Genomic DNA, 17,180 nt, shown 5'->3' on the forward strand with positions numbered 1-17,180 from the left:
TCATTAAGTGAATGATCTGATTGACATGACCCATTCCATTAGCTTAGCACCCGATCGTTTAGTATGTTGCTATTGCTTTCTTCATGACTTATACATGTTCCTATAACTATGAGATTATGCAACTCCCGTTTACCGGAGGAACACTTTGGGTGCTACCAAACGTCACAACGTAACTGGGTGATTATAAAGGAGTACTACAGGTGTCTCCAAAGGTACATGTTGGGTTGGCGTATTTCGAGATTAGGTTTTGTCACTCCGATTGTCGGAGAGGTATCTCTGGGCCCTCTCGGTAATGCACATCACTTAAGCCTTGCAAGCATTGCAACTAATGAGTTAGTTGCGGGATGATGTATTACAGAACGAGTAAAGAGACTTGCCGGCAACGAGATTGAACTAGGTATTGGAATACCGACGATCGAATCTCGGGCAAGTAACATACCGATGACAAAGGGAACGACGTATGTTGTTATGCGGTCTGACCGATAAAGATCTTCGTAGAATATGTAGGAGCCAATATGGGCATCCAGGTCCCGCTATTGGTTATTGACCGGAGACGTGTCTCGGTCATGTCTACATTGTTCTCGAACCCGTAGGGTCCGCACGCTTAAGGTTACGATGACAGTTATATTATGAGTTTATGCATTTTGATGTACCGAAGGTTGTTCGGAGTCCCGGATGTGATCACGGACATGACGAGGAGTCTCGAAATGGTCGAGACATAAAGATTGATATATTGGAAGCCTATGTTTGGATATCGGAAGTGTTCCGGGTGAAATCGGGATTTTACCGGAGTACCGGGAGGTTACCGGAACCCCCCGGGAGCTATATGGGCCATGATGGGCCTTAGTGGAAAAGAGAAGAGGCAGCCCCTCATGGGCCGCGCGCCCCTCCCCTCCCTTGGTCCGAATAGGACAAGGAGAGGGGGCCGGCCCCTCTCTCTCTTTTCCCCCCTCCGCGAATCCTATTCCAACTAGGATTGGGGGGGGGGGAATCCTACTCCCAGAGGGAGTAGGACTCTCCTGGCGCGCCCTCCTTGGCCGGCCAGCCTCCCCCCTTTAGTCCTTTATATACGGAGGCAGGGGCACCCCAGAGACACACAAGTTGATCCACGTGATCTTTTCCTTAGCCGTGTGCGGCGCCCCCAGCCACCATAGTCCTCGATAATATTGTAGCGGAGTTTAGGCGAAGCCCTGCTGCAGTAGTACATCAAGATCGTCACCACGCCGTCGTGCTGACGGAACTCTTCCCCGACACTTTGCTGGATCGGAGTCCGGGGATCGTCATCGAGCTGAACGTGTGCTAAAACTCGGAGGTGCCGTAGTTTCGGTGCTTGATCGGTCGGGCCGTGAAGACGTACGACTACATCAACCAAACACTTCTGTTGTCGATCTACTAGGTATGTAGATCACACTCCCCCCTCTCGTTGCTATGCATCACATGATCTTGCTTGTGCGTAGGATTTTTTTTTAAATTACTACGTTACCCAACAGTTCAGCCCCTTGCGGTGAAGGTAAAAGCCTACTCCAGTTGTGATGGGATTGCTAGGATTTCGATGACCAGGGAGCGAATACGCTTTGCCTGGTTCTCGAGTTGTTGTTTCTTGTCCTTGAACCGCCGCCGGATCATCCCTTTATATACACAGGTTGACGCCCGGCGGTTTACAGAATCCCGGCCGGCTCATAAATGTGTCCGGCTCGGTTTCTACCCTTTCCTATCTTACAACACAAGTTACACACCATATGGCGGTTTATGTCTATGGGCCCTAATCCTCCTTTGGGCCCTGGCCCTTTAGATCTCTATAATAAAGCACCATGCTCCTTGTCTTCATGGGCTTCAATATGGATAACTCCTTATGGGTATAACCCGGCCCCTCCTGGGCGGTTTATACTCAGTAGTTATACCCCCAACAGTTTTCTTTGATGAGTTTTTGCCATAGAAAAGTTGGAATGCAGTAGATATAATGCAATAACAAAATATGAATTGGTTTGATACATCACTTATAGTAGTGATTTCTTTTCTTATATTAACGGATCTCACGAAGGTTTTGTTGAGTTTTGTGTGATTGAAGTTTTCAAGTTTTGGGTTATCTTACGATGGATGAAGGAATAAGGAGTAAGAAGAGCCTAAGCTTGGGGATGCCCCGGAATCCCAAGCTATTATCCAAAAATGAGCAACCAACTAAGCTTGGGGATGCCCCTGAGTGGCATCCCCTCTTTCTTCTAAGGACCATCGGTATTTACTCGAAGCTATATTTTTATTCGTCACATACTATGTGTTTTGTTTGGAGCGTCTTGTATGATATGAGTCTTTGCTTGTTTTATTTTGTGTTTTAAGTCTTGATCCCTTGCTGGACACATCTATTTGAGAGAGCCAAAATTATGCCATGACTTATTATAATTGCTCACTTTGCTTCACTTAAAATTTTATGAGCTATGGACTTGCTCTAGTGCTTCACTTATATCTTTTTGAGCACAGTGTGCTTTAGTATTTTTTTTTGAAGAAATGCTCTCTTGCTTCACTTAGATTTATTTGAGAGTTAGTAAATTTTTCAAGAAATTCTCTCTTGTTTCACTTAAATTAATTTGAGAGAAAGAAAGAAATATTATGCTCATGATCTTCACTTATATTTGTTTGAGCTTATGAAAAGCAACACATGAAAATTAGTCCCAAAGTGATAGATATCCAAGAAGGATACAATAAAAACTTTCATGAAGATCATTGGACAAAATAAACTTGATTCTCAGTAATAGTTTTGAGGTATGATGATGTGATATGTGAGCTATGTTGATGAGTAATTATGCTTTAGTAAAAATATTGGTGTTAAGGTTTGTGATTCCTTATGCAAGCATGAAAGTCAACAGTAATGCAATGAAATTATATCCTACTTGTGGTGCATTATTCAGTGTTAATTATGCTTAATGCTTGCTTATGAGATTATCCGTTTCTTGGTTGGTCGCTTCTCAATCTTTTGCTATCCTTCATTTTGCACTAAGTATGATCTCTACTTGTGCATCCAAAATCCTTTAAACCAGTTTTGCCACACGAGTCCACTATATCTACCTATATGCGGTATTTTTTTGCCGTTATAAGCAAATTAGCATGTGCCATCTCTAATTTTCAAAATAAACTTCTCTTTTGTGTGTTCGTTTCGCTCGCAGAGCGGTGAGGGGTGGCTAATATTTTCCATGCTAGATATGTTATTCTCACGATGAGTGTTTATTTACTTGTCATTGCACGAGAGTAAGGCAAAGGTATTAGGGATTCCCGGTCCCAAAATGAAAAATGAATTTACTTTATGTTGTCAAATAATAAATTCCTTGGAAAGTGTTGGTATGGAGGGCAATCGTGGACACGGCTAGACATGGAAAGTATGGTGGAAAAAAAGAATAAACTTTATTTTCTGTTTGGGAACCGCCTATGATATATCTACCATGGAAAGTGTTGGAAACTCTAAGTCGTTTTCGTTGGTGGGATGGATACACCTCCCAATTTTTTTTATCTCTAAGTTTTTCACTTTGAGCTCTGGCACCTCTACAAATATAATCCCTACTTCCCTCTGCGAAGGGCCTTTCTTTTATTTTATGCATTTTTTATTTTTGAATTTGAGTCTCCATCTTCTCTTATAAAAGCACCAACTAGGAGGCAATATGATCATACTTGAGTATTGGGTGTAGTTAATATGCGAGTGTGTTTCATGAATGGATCAATGGTTGAGCATGATGGGATAGGGATAATTTATTTTAGCATTGCTATTTTGAAAGACATGGTTGCTTGTTGATTTGCTTGAGTATTTAAATTATCATGTCAAAACTAGACTATTGCTTTGAATCACATAAAAGTCCAAATGTCCATGCTATAAAGAAAGAATATGATATGACATGTTAGGCGGCATTCCACATCAAAAAGTCTGTTTTTATCATTTCCATACTCGAGGACGAGTAGGAGTTAAGCTTGGGGATGCTGATACGTCTCCAACGTATCTATAATTTTTGATTGTTCCATGTTGTTATATTATCAATCTTGGATCTTTTATAATCATTTTATAGTCATTTTATATCATTATTTGGTACTAACCTATTGACATAGTGCCAAGTGTCAGTTGCTGTTTTCTGCATGTTTTTTACATCTCAGTAAATCAATATCAAACGGAGTCCAAACGCAACGAAACTTTACGGATATTTTTTGGACCAGAAGGAACATAATGGGCCCTGGCTGCACCTGGGGGTGCTCCGAGGAGAGCACAACCCAGCAGGGCGCGCCAGGAGACCCAAGCGCGCCCTGGTGGGTTGTGCCCACCTCGGGTGCCCCCCAGACCACCTCTTTGCTCTATAAATAAACCAATATTCCCAAAACCCTACGGGAGTCAACGAAATATTGATCCAGCCGTCGCAGAGTCCAGAACCACCAGATCCAATCTAGACACCATCTCAGATGGGGTTCACCACCTCCATTGGTGCCTCTCCGATGATGCGTGAGTAGTTCTTTGTAGACCTTCGGGTCTGTAGTTAGTAGCTAGATGGCTTCCTCTCTCTCTCTCTCTCTCTCTCTCTCTCTCTCTCTCTTGATTCTCAATATAATGTTCTCTTGGAGATCCATATGATGTAACTCTTTTGCGGTGTGTTTGTTGGGATCAATGAACTTTGAGTTTATGATCAGATCTATCTTTTTATATCCATGGAAATTATTTGAGTTTCTTTGATCTCTTATATGCATGATTTCTTATAGCCTCATATTTCTTCTCCGATATTTGGGTTTTGTTTGGCCAACTTGATCTATTTATCTTGCAATGGGAAGACGTGCTTTGTAGTGGGTTCGATATTACGGTGTTTGATCCCAGTGACAGAAGGGGAACCGACACGTATGTATCATTGCTACTAAGGATAAAACGATGGGGTCTATCTCTACATAGATAGATCTTGTCTACATCATGGCATCGTTCTTATTGCATTACTTCATTTCTCCATGAACTTAATACACTAGATGCATGCTGGATAGCGGTCGATGTGTGGAGTAATAGTAGTAGATGCAGGCAGGAGTCGGTCTACTAATCTTGGACGTGATGCCTATATAATGATCATTGCCTGGATATCGTCATGATTATTTGAAGTTCTATCAATTGACCAACAGTAATTTGTTCTCCCACTGTTTGCTATTTTTCTCGAGAGAAGCCACTAGTGAAACCTACGGCCCCCGGGGTCTTTTTCTCATATATTTGCCTTTGCGATCTACTTTCCTTTGCATTTATTTTCAGATCTATTAAACCAAAAATACAAAAATTATCTTGCTGCAATTTATTCTTATTTATTTTATTTGGCGTTCGATCTATCAATCTACTACAATTTTATCTCATGTTCGTTTGCCTATCTTGAGGCGCCGTACCCGGAAGGGATTGACAACCCCTTTAACACGTCGGGTTGTGAGGATTTGTTATCTGTGTGCAGGGGCTGTTTTCATTGTGTTGTTTAGTTCTCCTACTGGTTCGATAAACTTGGTTTCATATCTGAGGGAAATACCTACCGCCGCTATGCTGCATCATCCCTTCCTCTTTGCGGAAATACCGACGTAGCTTGAAGCGACATCCGTAACTTACACAAAGCATACGGTCAAATTCGTATTTGAAAGGAGCTTCCAATGATATAATGTTCACATTATACATCTCGTGCACTATTAATCTTGTCAATAGTCAAAGGCGGTTTTGAAAGACGCATTATAGAATGGTTAATAATGTTGCCGGCTGTTGGCTATAAAGAGATGCCACCTCACTTAGAGCCATCATAAAATACTCATATAAGCATTTAATCTTTGCATGGTTAAGTAATAGGTTGGCTCTTAGAATGGCTATTAGGTTGGCTCTAAGCATTTAATATTTGCATGAGCAAGGTATATGATTGAAAGAGAGTTGCATGCATATTATTTTTCTTGATCTATGTGTTATAGTCGGGCTGTAGAATAAATGCCTGCTTCACTCTCTCTCCTCTCTTCTCACTCCTTCAAGTAGGATTTTAATGACATGGCAAGTCTTATAGCCTGCTGACTAGCATTATTAGGCTTGCTCTTAGGCCATATATAAATGGAAGGAGGGAGTACTATGAGCACCGCATACTCTACTACAGATGTTGTCAGTACTCTACTAGTACTATTGTATAGGGAGCTTAAAAAAAGTTACTATTGTACTGGCTATAAATGGCGAAATCCTAGTAGGAAGAACATGCGCGAGAACAAGCACATTCACGTGGTTGAAAACAAATTGGAAACCATTTCTGTTTGAATACCAATCTAGGAGTACGTACGAATCTAACAATATTGATTAGGCGTTGTTGAATGTTGATATATTTTTCTGTAAGATTGATCAAAGTAGAGATACTTTGACTACACATAAAACTTATATGTAAACTAGAAAGGATCGGAGGGAGTATATTGTATGTTCAAAAGTGAAACAAATATTGAATACCCTTTATATATGATTTGCGGATGCTATGACCACCGGTTCAAAATTTTGAATCTGCCTTAGGTATCACACATGAACCCACTCGTTCTCTTTATTTTTTATATGATAATCAGTATTTGAGACTTTCATTGTAGAAGTATTTAGTAATTGTGTGATCCGAATTAGTCTAAGGGTAAAAGACAGTACATGTGCTTTAAGTTTCACTTTTCTTAACTAACATAATGACTTAAGTTCCACTGTTCGTAATTGACATACTTCTCAAGTTTCTAACTTTTATTTTTGGCTACTTAATAAACTCCTAGATTTGCAACCCTAGACGACCATGATTATGTGTGCTTATCTAAGATCAAGCCCGGAATTTCTTCTTACAAACAAGATAGGAAGCTAGAGATCTGAATTATTGAAACGCCAAAAACTAGTGGAACCGATAAAAGAATAAAAGATCGAATAATTAGCAACTATACACACAACTTTTCCTAACAAGAATATTCATAGAAGATACAAAATACAACATAGACTAACATGTGCGAGATGATCTTACGCAATATGTCTTGCACTGTCAATCAGTCGTCGCCGTCTCTGAGCGATTCGCATAGGAACTATGTCGATCCCTTGTCGTCTACAACAATGCTGCTAGAACACAAGAGTTCTATGAGGAGAAGCAAAGTGTGGTTGAGGAATAGACGAAAAGAGAGAAGAACACACTGAACACATTTGTGACAGGTATAACCTTTTAGTCCAGACTTGTAGCAGGAACTGTTCACCAAAATATTTGTACCTTCAATGACATACCCAAAAAATAATTATAGCACCTTAGCTTTATGATTTGTATACAAATATATAGACACTAATATACGAAAGAAAATACAAAACTACTACGATAGCGTTTTCCCCTACCCTAGCCGCCGCCACGAGCCAGGCGACTACGGAGGTGGATCTTCTTCCATCGAACCCGACCGACCAGGGCGCTGGCCCCCTCTCCTTCCAGCTGCTGCTCAGGTGGCAGGAGGGTGGAAGGATCTTGTTCCTCCGCTTGTAGTTAAAGTTTGGATTTGTAGGTCGTGGTGCGCTGTTGGGGTGGTGGGAGCGGCGTCTGGGCGAATAAATCTGCCTCAACTCCACTCCCACACAGATGGTGCTCATCATGGCGGCATCCCGGAGTTGATGTCATCATGTGTTTGCCAATCCTTCAGATCGGCGGCGTTAGGGTTCATGGATGGTGTCGGCGAGGCGGTGGCGCGACTCCACCAGGTGTATCTCTCCTTCTGTTATGTCATGGTGGAGCAGGGATGTTTTGTCGTCCGAGAGTACGCGTAGACAGTTGTCTACGCAAGTGACAGCTGGAAGATGGTGCATCTTGTGCTGAGTTCCTGGTTGGAGGCTGGCAGTTATGGTTTCCTTCTCCGATGTCATAGTCATACGGGGGCGTCAGTTCTGGAGTTCGATGGCGTGTCCGGAAACATATTGCCCCAATCTGGTTCTTTCAACGATAATGGTTTTGCTTCAACATTATTACTAGTCATGAAAAACATTACAAAAACTACATAGAAAGATGGCGAATCTTAGCGTATATCAACGATCCATAATCCACGAGGCCCCATACCTGCTGCCACGAATCCCCTCGCCGTCTAGACAGCACAAATGAAAATGAGAACTCGCAGTAAGTTGCGCGCCACTTGATTTTGATGCAGCCTCTCACTTTGTTTAAACGATTTCCACCCACGGTCGACGCCTCCCACCCCTCAACTCAATCCATCGCCAGCTCTCTCTCGACAGAGGACACCCGGACAGCGTAGGCAAGTCGCGGCGGGCAGCAAAATCCAAGCAGCAAGGAGCCAAAATCAGGAGGAGAAACACGGCAACGCGAGAGGGATAGAGGGCGACCGGTGCGTATATTTTAACACAGACGTCATGTCGCATCATCAGCAAAAGCTCCCAAATACAATCAGGCCGATTCGATCCAGGGTCTCCGCTTGATGACTTTGGATATCAACACGCGCTTGTGATTAGTTAACTATATTCTTTAATTCCCTTTTCCCCATATATTACAGGCCTGCCAAAGTAGCTACTCCAGCTCCTAGCTGACATAGCCAGAGGCACATGGGTTGAGCACGTCAAGTCAAGACCTGGCTTGATTTCGAGGCTAAGTCATAGCTAACTTTCGTGGCTCTTTCCATACGTACCTACGTGTCGTTGTCTTCATCCAGTAGCTGACATGGCAATTTACGCTCATATTCTCTAGCTCTTCTGTCGGTGTCTGAACAATTGTTTTAACTCGTACCTTCATCCCCAAGTTGCTTCACTAGAGCTGTCATCGTATGGCACTGTCCCGGTCGGTTCAAGCTGGAGTTCCCTTCTCTCTTTTTTTTTTTGAGGGGGCTAGAGTTCCCTTCTAGAACATGCTATTTTTCGGCATTTGGAAATTTCTTTGTTGATATGTGTGTATGTAGAAGGGGAGTTTTCGCAGAGCGGTAAAGTAACTTGCAGAAATGCAGGGAAATACAACTCCCTCCTTTTCAAAATATAAGGCGCACATTGATCTTTTTGGTCCTCGTCGCACAACTTTGACTATAGTTTTCACTTAGTTTATTTTACAAAAATATCATAAAGACATGTGAAATATAATTGTTTTGCAAGACAAATATGATGATGATACTACTGATGCATGTTCAATCCATGTATTTTGGTATGTACTAATGATCAAATCATGCATCAAAGATCGTGCAAAGTTAAGCGTATCTTATGTTTTGGGAAGGAGTGAGTACATGTTAAAGATCTAGAGTGGTCGAACCCTTCTTTGAATCATGTGCAAGCGGGAGCTACGTGCATTAGATTGCCCTAATTTGTGTGCACGTACTCCTTAAAACACGCATAAGCATGTGTGACACACTACCATCTGTATGCAATATTGTCAGAATACGCAGAAGCAAGAGAAACGTCGAGCAATACTACTTTTTTTGGATACAGGGAAAATGCAATAATTCGATCTCGTCAAGTACAGTTGCAGCATGGGCATCACCGAAGTTTGGAAGAAAAGACTCATTTCCTTTTTTTTAGGACAGGTTACCTTCTTTCAGTTTTGTAGAGGAACAAAGTCGTTGCTTTTTCCTGTCTCCTTTCGGAGGATTCACACTGTTTTTTCCCTCTCCTTTTAACGGTGATAGCTTGACGGCCTCACAGCAAATCCAAAACATTAACGTATGCATCAAAGGCGCTCACTCGCACGTGCCACGTAGGATCGATCGATTGGCTCAAAGAAAAACGACGAATCGAGGGAGCGCATGGGTTGGTGGCTTATCTATACGTTCATTGGAGATAAGGGCATCTCCAGCGGCGCCCCCAACACAGGCCCCTAGGCCACTTTTTCGGCGCCGGCGCCGAAAAAACGGTCCAGTCACGTCCTCAGGACACCGAAAATCGTCGGCTCGATCCTTTTTTCCGCTCGGCGGTCACAGGCCGAACCCGGCACGCTGGGGAGCAGTTGGGGGCTCCGGCGCTAGGGAAAAGCACGTCTGGCCCACACCGACAGCGGAAAAGTCAAGGTTTTTTCCCCCCGACTCGCCTCGCACCCCCCGCGCCCTCGGCCACCACTAGCTATATCCCGGTGACGTCCGCCGCCCTACTCCGCTAGATAGCCATTCCCCGCCGGAAAATAGCAGCGCTTCGCCGCGGCAGCCCCTCCCACAGCAGCTGGGCGTTTCCGGCCGCCGTTTTCGGCCGCGGAGGCGCGTTTTAACGGCGGGTACACGCCCACCGAGCGCAAGGTGTTCGGCGTTTTGCCTGCCTCCGCGATGGACTCGGGTGAGGAGGAAGAGCTCGCCGTGCTGCTGGAGGAGGAAGCCGCGGCCGACGTCCAGGAAGAAGAGCATCTCATGGTGCTCGCCGCCCTCGGCCAGCTGCTGGCGAGCAATGAAAAGCCGCGGCGAGGTGGCTCGGCGCCGGGGCGGATGAAAGCAAAGAACCGGCATCGTCTCCAAGGCTATTGCATGCTCTACTCCGACTACTTCGCCGATGCTCCACTTCATGGCGAGAGAATATTTCGGCGCCGTTATCGGATGAGCCGAAAGCTCTTCCTCAGGATTGTGAATTCCATCCGGAAGTTCGACAACTATTTCAAGTGCAAGATGGATTGCACTGGCGCTCTTGGATTCACCTCCATCCAGAAGTGCACGACAGCGATGAGGATGCTTGCATATGGAGCTCCCAGTGATTCACTCGACGACTATGGGCGCATGGCCGAGTCCACCAGCATAGAGTGTTTCTACAAGTTTTGTCGGGCAGTGGTGGCAGTGTTTGGGCCACAATACTTGAGAACACCCAATGCAGAAGACACTGCTCGGATCCTAGCCCAGAATGCAGCAAGAGGATTTCCTGGGATGCTTGGAAGCATCGACTGCATGCATTGGAAATGGAAGAATTGCCCATTTGGTTGGCAGGGGATGTACAAAGGCGTCAAAGGCGGTTGCAGTGTGGTGCTTGAGGCGGTAGCCACACAGGACCTCTGGATTTGGCACTCCTTCTTTGGTATGCCAGGAACTCACAATGACATCAACGTGCTGCAGTGCTCTCCTGTTTTTGCCAAGCTCGTTGAGGGCCATTCTCCTCCGGTGAACTTCGAGATCAATGTGCACCAATACAACAAGGGGTACTACCTAGCAGATGGCATTTATCCGAGATGGTTGACATTTGTGAAGACGATCTCAAACCCTGCGGCAGGAGGCAAGAACGCCTGGTTTGCGAAAGTTCAGGAGGCTTGCAGGAAGGATGTCGAGTGGGCATTTGGTGTGCTTCAATCTCGATTCGCTGTTGTTCGGTACCCCGCTCAGACCTGGTCCAAAGATCAAATGTGGGAGATTATGACTTGCTGTGTCATCTCGCACAACATGATCATCGAGAGCGAGCAAGAAGACCCAGTGTTTGACACTGAACCATACTACAGGCAGGGTCCTCTAGCCGAAGTTGATCACCAGCTACCGGCAACTTGGACTGCCTATCTCAGTATGCGTCAGGAGATCCGAGACCCACAGGTGCATCATCAACTGCAGAAAGATCTGATTGAGCACCTATGAAGGCTCAAGAGGGACGTCGTGTGATGAAATACGAGTTTTTATTTATTGAACTATATAATTTGTATTGAACTATTTGTTGTTGTACTATTTTGTTGAAATATTTGATTTTTCTATGATGAAATATGTGATAAGAAATAATTGTGTTGATAATTGAACGCCGAGACACGGCGAAACCACGCCGAATATGGGTCTATTCTTGCCCATATGGGTCCTTTATTCGCCGAAATTGGGCTGCAAAATGGGCCAATTTCGATGCCTGGGGGCAAGCTGGGGCGACGACTGGGCTTAAAACCACCCCCAGCACCGATTGTATTGCCGGCTCGTCCCAGGGGACGATTTTTATGCGTCCTGGGGGCCAATGGCTGGAGATGTCTTAAGAGAAAAAAACAAAAGGAAAGTTAATTGGGGCACTCCAAGCCGTCCGAGCCCTTCTTGCGCTTTCTCCACCTCTAGGTTTCCCGCCGCCGCCCCCGCGTCCGATGCACCTCCGCTGCCCGAGGAAGGAGCAGCAACTCCTTTAGCCTCGCGCCGCCGTCGACCCGCCCTTCTCGTCGGCCGTGCCCCATGCTAGAAGGTGGGCGGAGCCTCATCACGGTGAGAAGGGGCTCGCCGGCGGGGCCGAGCAGCGCCAGCTCGCCCGGGGAGGCAGCGCCCCCGCCGTGGCCGCGGCCGTAGGTGTCAGCGCGGAAGGCGAGGCCGCCGGTGCGGTTGTCGTAGGCCGGAAAGCCGTCGCCGGGGGAGACGAGGGTAGCAGCAGTCGCAGCAGGTGGCGATGGTGGTGAAAGCGTCGGATGTGGGCTGCTTCAGCGGGAATGGCGCAAGGCCCACCGCTTCTTCTACTGCGGCGCTTCAAAACGGCGTCTCTGCAGGTATGCTAGCGCCTCGTCTTCTCTTGTTTCTTACTGATGCAAACCGGAAATGGGTAAATATGGAGATTAGCCAATGAGATATGGTTGTTAAATTTGTCTTTTGTGGTACATTTTTTTGAGGAAATCGGTGATAACGCAAGGAACTAAGACCTTCAGTGAGACTGTCTTTGGTGTATTAGCGAAATTTGTTCATCGGATAGAGCTTTGAATAGATTAGCCATCCTCCTCTCTATTTACATTCATGTGCAGAATGGGTGGTGTTGCAGCGCCTCTAGGTTGCCTGAGGTGGGGGAGACTTGATCCACCTCCTCCTTGTTTCTATAGATCTTTCGCCAAAGAAGGTTGCAGAGATATCAATCTAGAAGAAGAATGAGGGGGGATTGGGAATGTTCTGTAACTATTTTTATTGCTAACTTAGATGGGATTACAGTTCATTGGTTTCATTATTTGGTCATGTCTAATTTTGCTAGCTAAGATGCTAGCCCCTATGCTGAACAATGTTACATTTTGACTCATCTAGACCATCCTTGTTGCAACCCTCACCTTAGCTGCTAATGGTACCAATTGTGCTGCTGGGGTTGTTGTTTTTGGTTGTTGAGAAGGATGCTACCAGTTATGCCTTTGTTTGTGCAAACTTTATGATTAGCAGGTACAGTGAGCACCCTTCAGAACCTCTTGTTTCTTCTTTGCTCAAGTTACATTACGTATCAAGATGTGAGTTACTAAATGTTCATGTATGTATCATGGATGGACACTACCTCTTGTATTGTTGATTGGTTTGCAGGCTTAATGGTTCTGGTTCAGGTAGAAGAGCTTCAGCCTTAGAAGATTTCTGGGAGAATCGAGTAAGTGAATACAAAGGTATATGATCGGTTTCTTCACTCCTATTTCTCTGCATTATTTTTATCCTCAAGTAGTTCCTGCCCAACTTGTTTGTACACATGTGTGCCTATTATTATTCTGGAGGTTAAGTGGGTGAAATAGTTGGTGATGTTTAGTGTGGAAGCCACTCAAAACCGTTGTATATAGTTGAATTTGAGATTTTTCTTCCAATGATGTGTTCGACTTTATACATTTGGATTTCAAATTTTTCCCGAGTGATTGTTACACAGAGACAAGAAAGTTTGTTTTAGTCATGTATTAGTAAATCCTATATTTGTTTTAGTCATGTATTACACGAAGTATTTGGCCACCGACGTTTGAATTTATAGACATGTTATTACACTTGTAGTTATGAAGCTTATGCCATGTGATGGCAGTATTAACCCCTTCATGGAAATGTGTTTAAAAGGTAATTAAAAGCAGCTGCTGGATGCCCAATTATGTTCCTTTTTCCTTGTTCTTGCTGTACACACTACAAATCAGTTTTATGAATTTCTGATATGATTGCTTCAATGATGATTTTTGCAGAAGCACTTGCCTTTGGAATTAAAGATCAGTTTATGACACTGACCAGAGATCATACCAAGGGGTGAGCTAATTATGTTGTATTGTGCTTCACACTTTTCTGTTATAGTCCGCATCTTAAAAATTTCCCTACAGATTTCAGGGCTAGCAAATATGCTAAACATAAATACAGAGAGGCAATCAGGCAGTGGATTTCCGATATTGATGCGAGAAAAATTCCTTTGGCTCAAAGCCCACTTACTGATATTCTCATGGTGTTTTAACCAATATATATATACCATCGGCTCGACGGCGAGGAGGGAAACCCCGCAGACCGAGGACAGCGCGATGACTGTGCCGCATGTGAAGAGCATGGTCATGTCATGGGACCACACATCGGTGGTGGTCCGCTTGCCTGCTATGGCGTCAAACACGACTACACCCTTTTACTCGGCCTATTGTAAGATATGGTTCCCCGCCTAATTAATTTGTTCCTTCTTCCAAGCTCTTACTTAGTGTATATTCCTTTCTGTGTAGCGGATTGGATTGGGCAGGGTGCTCTTTTGCTTTAAAGATAGGATAGGTGGATATATTTGGTTTTATGATGGACAGGTTGATCAAAATCACATGGCCTTTTTTCAAGTTTGAGAAGAAAAAGACACTAGAACAGGTGATTGATCACAACCATACTTTCAGAGATTTATATTTGAACTTTTTCAGTTACAATTAAAGGCAGAAGGTAGCAGTTGACATTATTGGTAAATTAATTCTCTGCATTTACATATGTGCTGATGTAACTAACATACATCTATACATGGCTTTACTGAGCATGATCTTGCATTTGCTACAGCCTGCTATGGTCAAAATGCCTGAACCTAAGAATATGCTACCACAGTACCTACGTTTCTCTGTAGAAAAGGTCAAGTGTAATCCTAATTTGGGCTACTGAATTTTAGCCCCTTCACTGGTTATACAATGGTTATCTACATGTTTATGACCGATGTTTCACAGCGGAGGGAGTATTTAGGAATGCATACAAGCAATTCCTGTATGAAGCAACACCACATAAGCTCTATATTTCAGAACAAGCATTCTGCATTTTCAGAGATTAATCTGTGTCGATATATTCAGTGTTTAAGAAGGGCGATCGATGCGCTTTGGTGTACATGATGGTATGATCCTTTTTTTATTGATTTCTTATATGCCATCAAGACTTGTTTCACTCATATTTCTGCTTTGTTTAGAGCATACTTCATCCACCGCCGCCGCCTCCTCCCATCCCAGATCCGCTGCCGCCACCGGAGGAAGGGCCCCTCCCGAGACCCGCTTCTCCCTCGAGTCAGGTCGTGTGGGCGCCATCGTCGTCTTCTGCCTTCGGTGCGTGGCACCACTGCCGGAGAGAGCGACGAGGAGGTCCAGCAGCCCGTGCTTTCATCGTCGTGCGGCGCCAAAAGAATGACGAGGAGGCGGAGCAGTTCGTGGTGTCTTCGTCATCGCCGGCCGTGCTGGTATGTTGTGCTCCTTTCCCTGCTCAGCCGCCTATGCTACTCCACCACCACGGGATACAAGTATGGCCCTGCCATGGCTGAGTGGAGGATGATCATTTCGTCTGAATTTTCCAATTCTTCTTGGCCTTAGTTTTTAGGTATTTCTGGCGATCTGTGATTTGTTCACTATCTCGCCTCGTATGATGCGCCTCCCCGTGTTGACGTGGTGTGATTGATACAATCTTGTGGCCGATGGCTGATAGCCCGGGCAGATTCAGCTGATACTGGTTTGGTAGGGTGAGAAAAACTGTGTAGTACACATGCTATGTGCTCGCAGTATAGACAGAACGGTGGATGTTTCTGAGCTACTGTGATTTTGCTTGCTACGTCGATTAGGAAGTGAGTACGGAGCATACAAGGATTTGTCGGCGTGCTAATTTTGACATTGAGTTATCCTTGAGGGCCATACTGGTTTGCTTGTTGGCATGTATTTTTCTCAAGCGAGTGAAGGGGTGGCAAATTGATGGTTACAACATGACCTGGAATTGCTTTGCTTCCTGGAATCCAATTGGCTGCCCTAAAAATGTATTGCAGCAACTTGAATCTGGTAGTGTTATTTTGTGTTAACAAGACTTTTAGGTCTTGCATTTGTGCCACCAGTGCACTTCATCTGATGATGCTCAAAGATTTCTTCATAGGAATCAGCTCTTCAGTTTAAGGCTTTCAGACGAAGTATATACTATTGAAATTTGTATGCAAGCTTAATCCCATGTGGAATCTAAACTAGCTGGGTTCACTCATATGTTTTAACTTTAGGTTTATAGTCTATAGTATATAGAACGCATGAAATGTCCATCTTCAAAATATTACTGTTGGTACCAGAGGAAGGGAAATGGTTTAGGCATTGTGTGGAACACGGGATTTTTTCCTTAATACTGCAGAAAACGTAGGGTTTCCTGTAAAATTTACGCTCTTAAAATATGCCATTAACTCTACCCATGCTGGTATTTTTACTACATCCATCTGTTGAAACCGAGATTCTTCTTGGCAGGCTGACCATGACACAGAGTTAGAGGCCATCAGGCAGAGGCGAGTGCAAGAGCTAATGGGACAACATGGTGGTGCGGTAAGTTAATTAAGTGCATGGTGAAAGTTGAATCTATACTGGAAAATTTCTTGATTGACTGACTGGAATATAATGATTAATTTTATAATTTTATAATTCAGGGCTAAAGTTTGGGATTTTAGGAGTGAATCATTTGAGCCATTTGTCTAACTATGTGCTTATGATAACTTCATAGATAGAATCAATACTGATGTATTTATCTCTCGCATGTGCAACTGCAGTAGCCTGACAATTAGTCCTCAGTTGGACAACCTCTCACTTATTAATTAACATGCAGCGTTGGAGGGAGTGTCGCGTCTTGTGGCAACTGCGCCACCAATCAATTGCCTAGGCCAGCTGGCCGATGCGCTCTGTGTATCCGAGGATGACGTTCGATTTGACCTGACCAGCAGCCGCTGCTGCTCCCACAACCACATCACCGGCCATCCAGTGGGCTTCTTATACCCATCTATGTTCTTTGCAACATTGTACCGCAGAACGTAGATTTTAATTCAGTGTGTCGATCCTACATGCTTATTAATGAACATGCAGCGTTGGAGGGAGTGTCGCGTCTTGTTGTATTCAGAGATGCTCTGTATTTTGTGGTAGGAATTTTAAGCTCTAAGGACATAATTATTCAGCCTGCAAGATTTTTGCTTTGGGTTTTAGAAAACTGAACAACAGTATAGCAACATATTTACTGTAGTACCTGTGTGCATGTCTGCATGATCATCTTCTTGGTGGCCTGATTAGAATTATGCTAATTTTCTTGCTTTGCACTTGGGGTAAACAGGCTAGACTAAAAGGTACGATACT

The 17,180-nt window shown here is 44.2% G+C and overlaps 1 long non-coding RNA gene across 7 annotated transcripts; it reads left to right on the forward strand.

Moving 5' to 3' along the window:
- Positions 1 to 11,890: 11,890 nt before the first annotated feature.
- On the forward strand, positions 11,891 to 17,128 carry LOC123189269 (uncharacterized). 7 transcript variants are annotated; one of them, XR_006495690.1, is made up of 9 exons: positions 11,891 to 12,386; positions 12,907 to 13,247; positions 13,618 to 13,677; positions 13,797 to 13,857; positions 13,929 to 14,232; positions 14,310 to 14,944; positions 15,017 to 15,280; positions 16,311 to 16,385; positions 16,663 to 17,128. It is a non-coding gene; the product is annotated as an uncharacterized lncRNA (long non-coding RNA). The 7 variants fall into 7 exon arrangements; XR_006495689.1 differs by having other exon boundaries at positions 11,893 to 12,386; positions 13,171 to 13,247; XR_006495688.1 differs by having other exon boundaries at positions 11,895 to 13,247; positions 14,310 to 14,442; positions 14,623 to 14,944.
- The last annotated feature ends 52 nt before the right edge of the window (positions 17,129 to 17,180 follow it).

Source organism: Triticum aestivum, chromosome 2A (genome assembly GCF_018294505.1).
Source record: "Triticum aestivum cultivar Chinese Spring chromosome 2A, IWGSC CS RefSeq v2.1, whole genome shotgun sequence".
NCBI lineage: Eukaryota > Viridiplantae > Streptophyta > Magnoliopsida > Poales > Poaceae > Triticum > Triticum aestivum.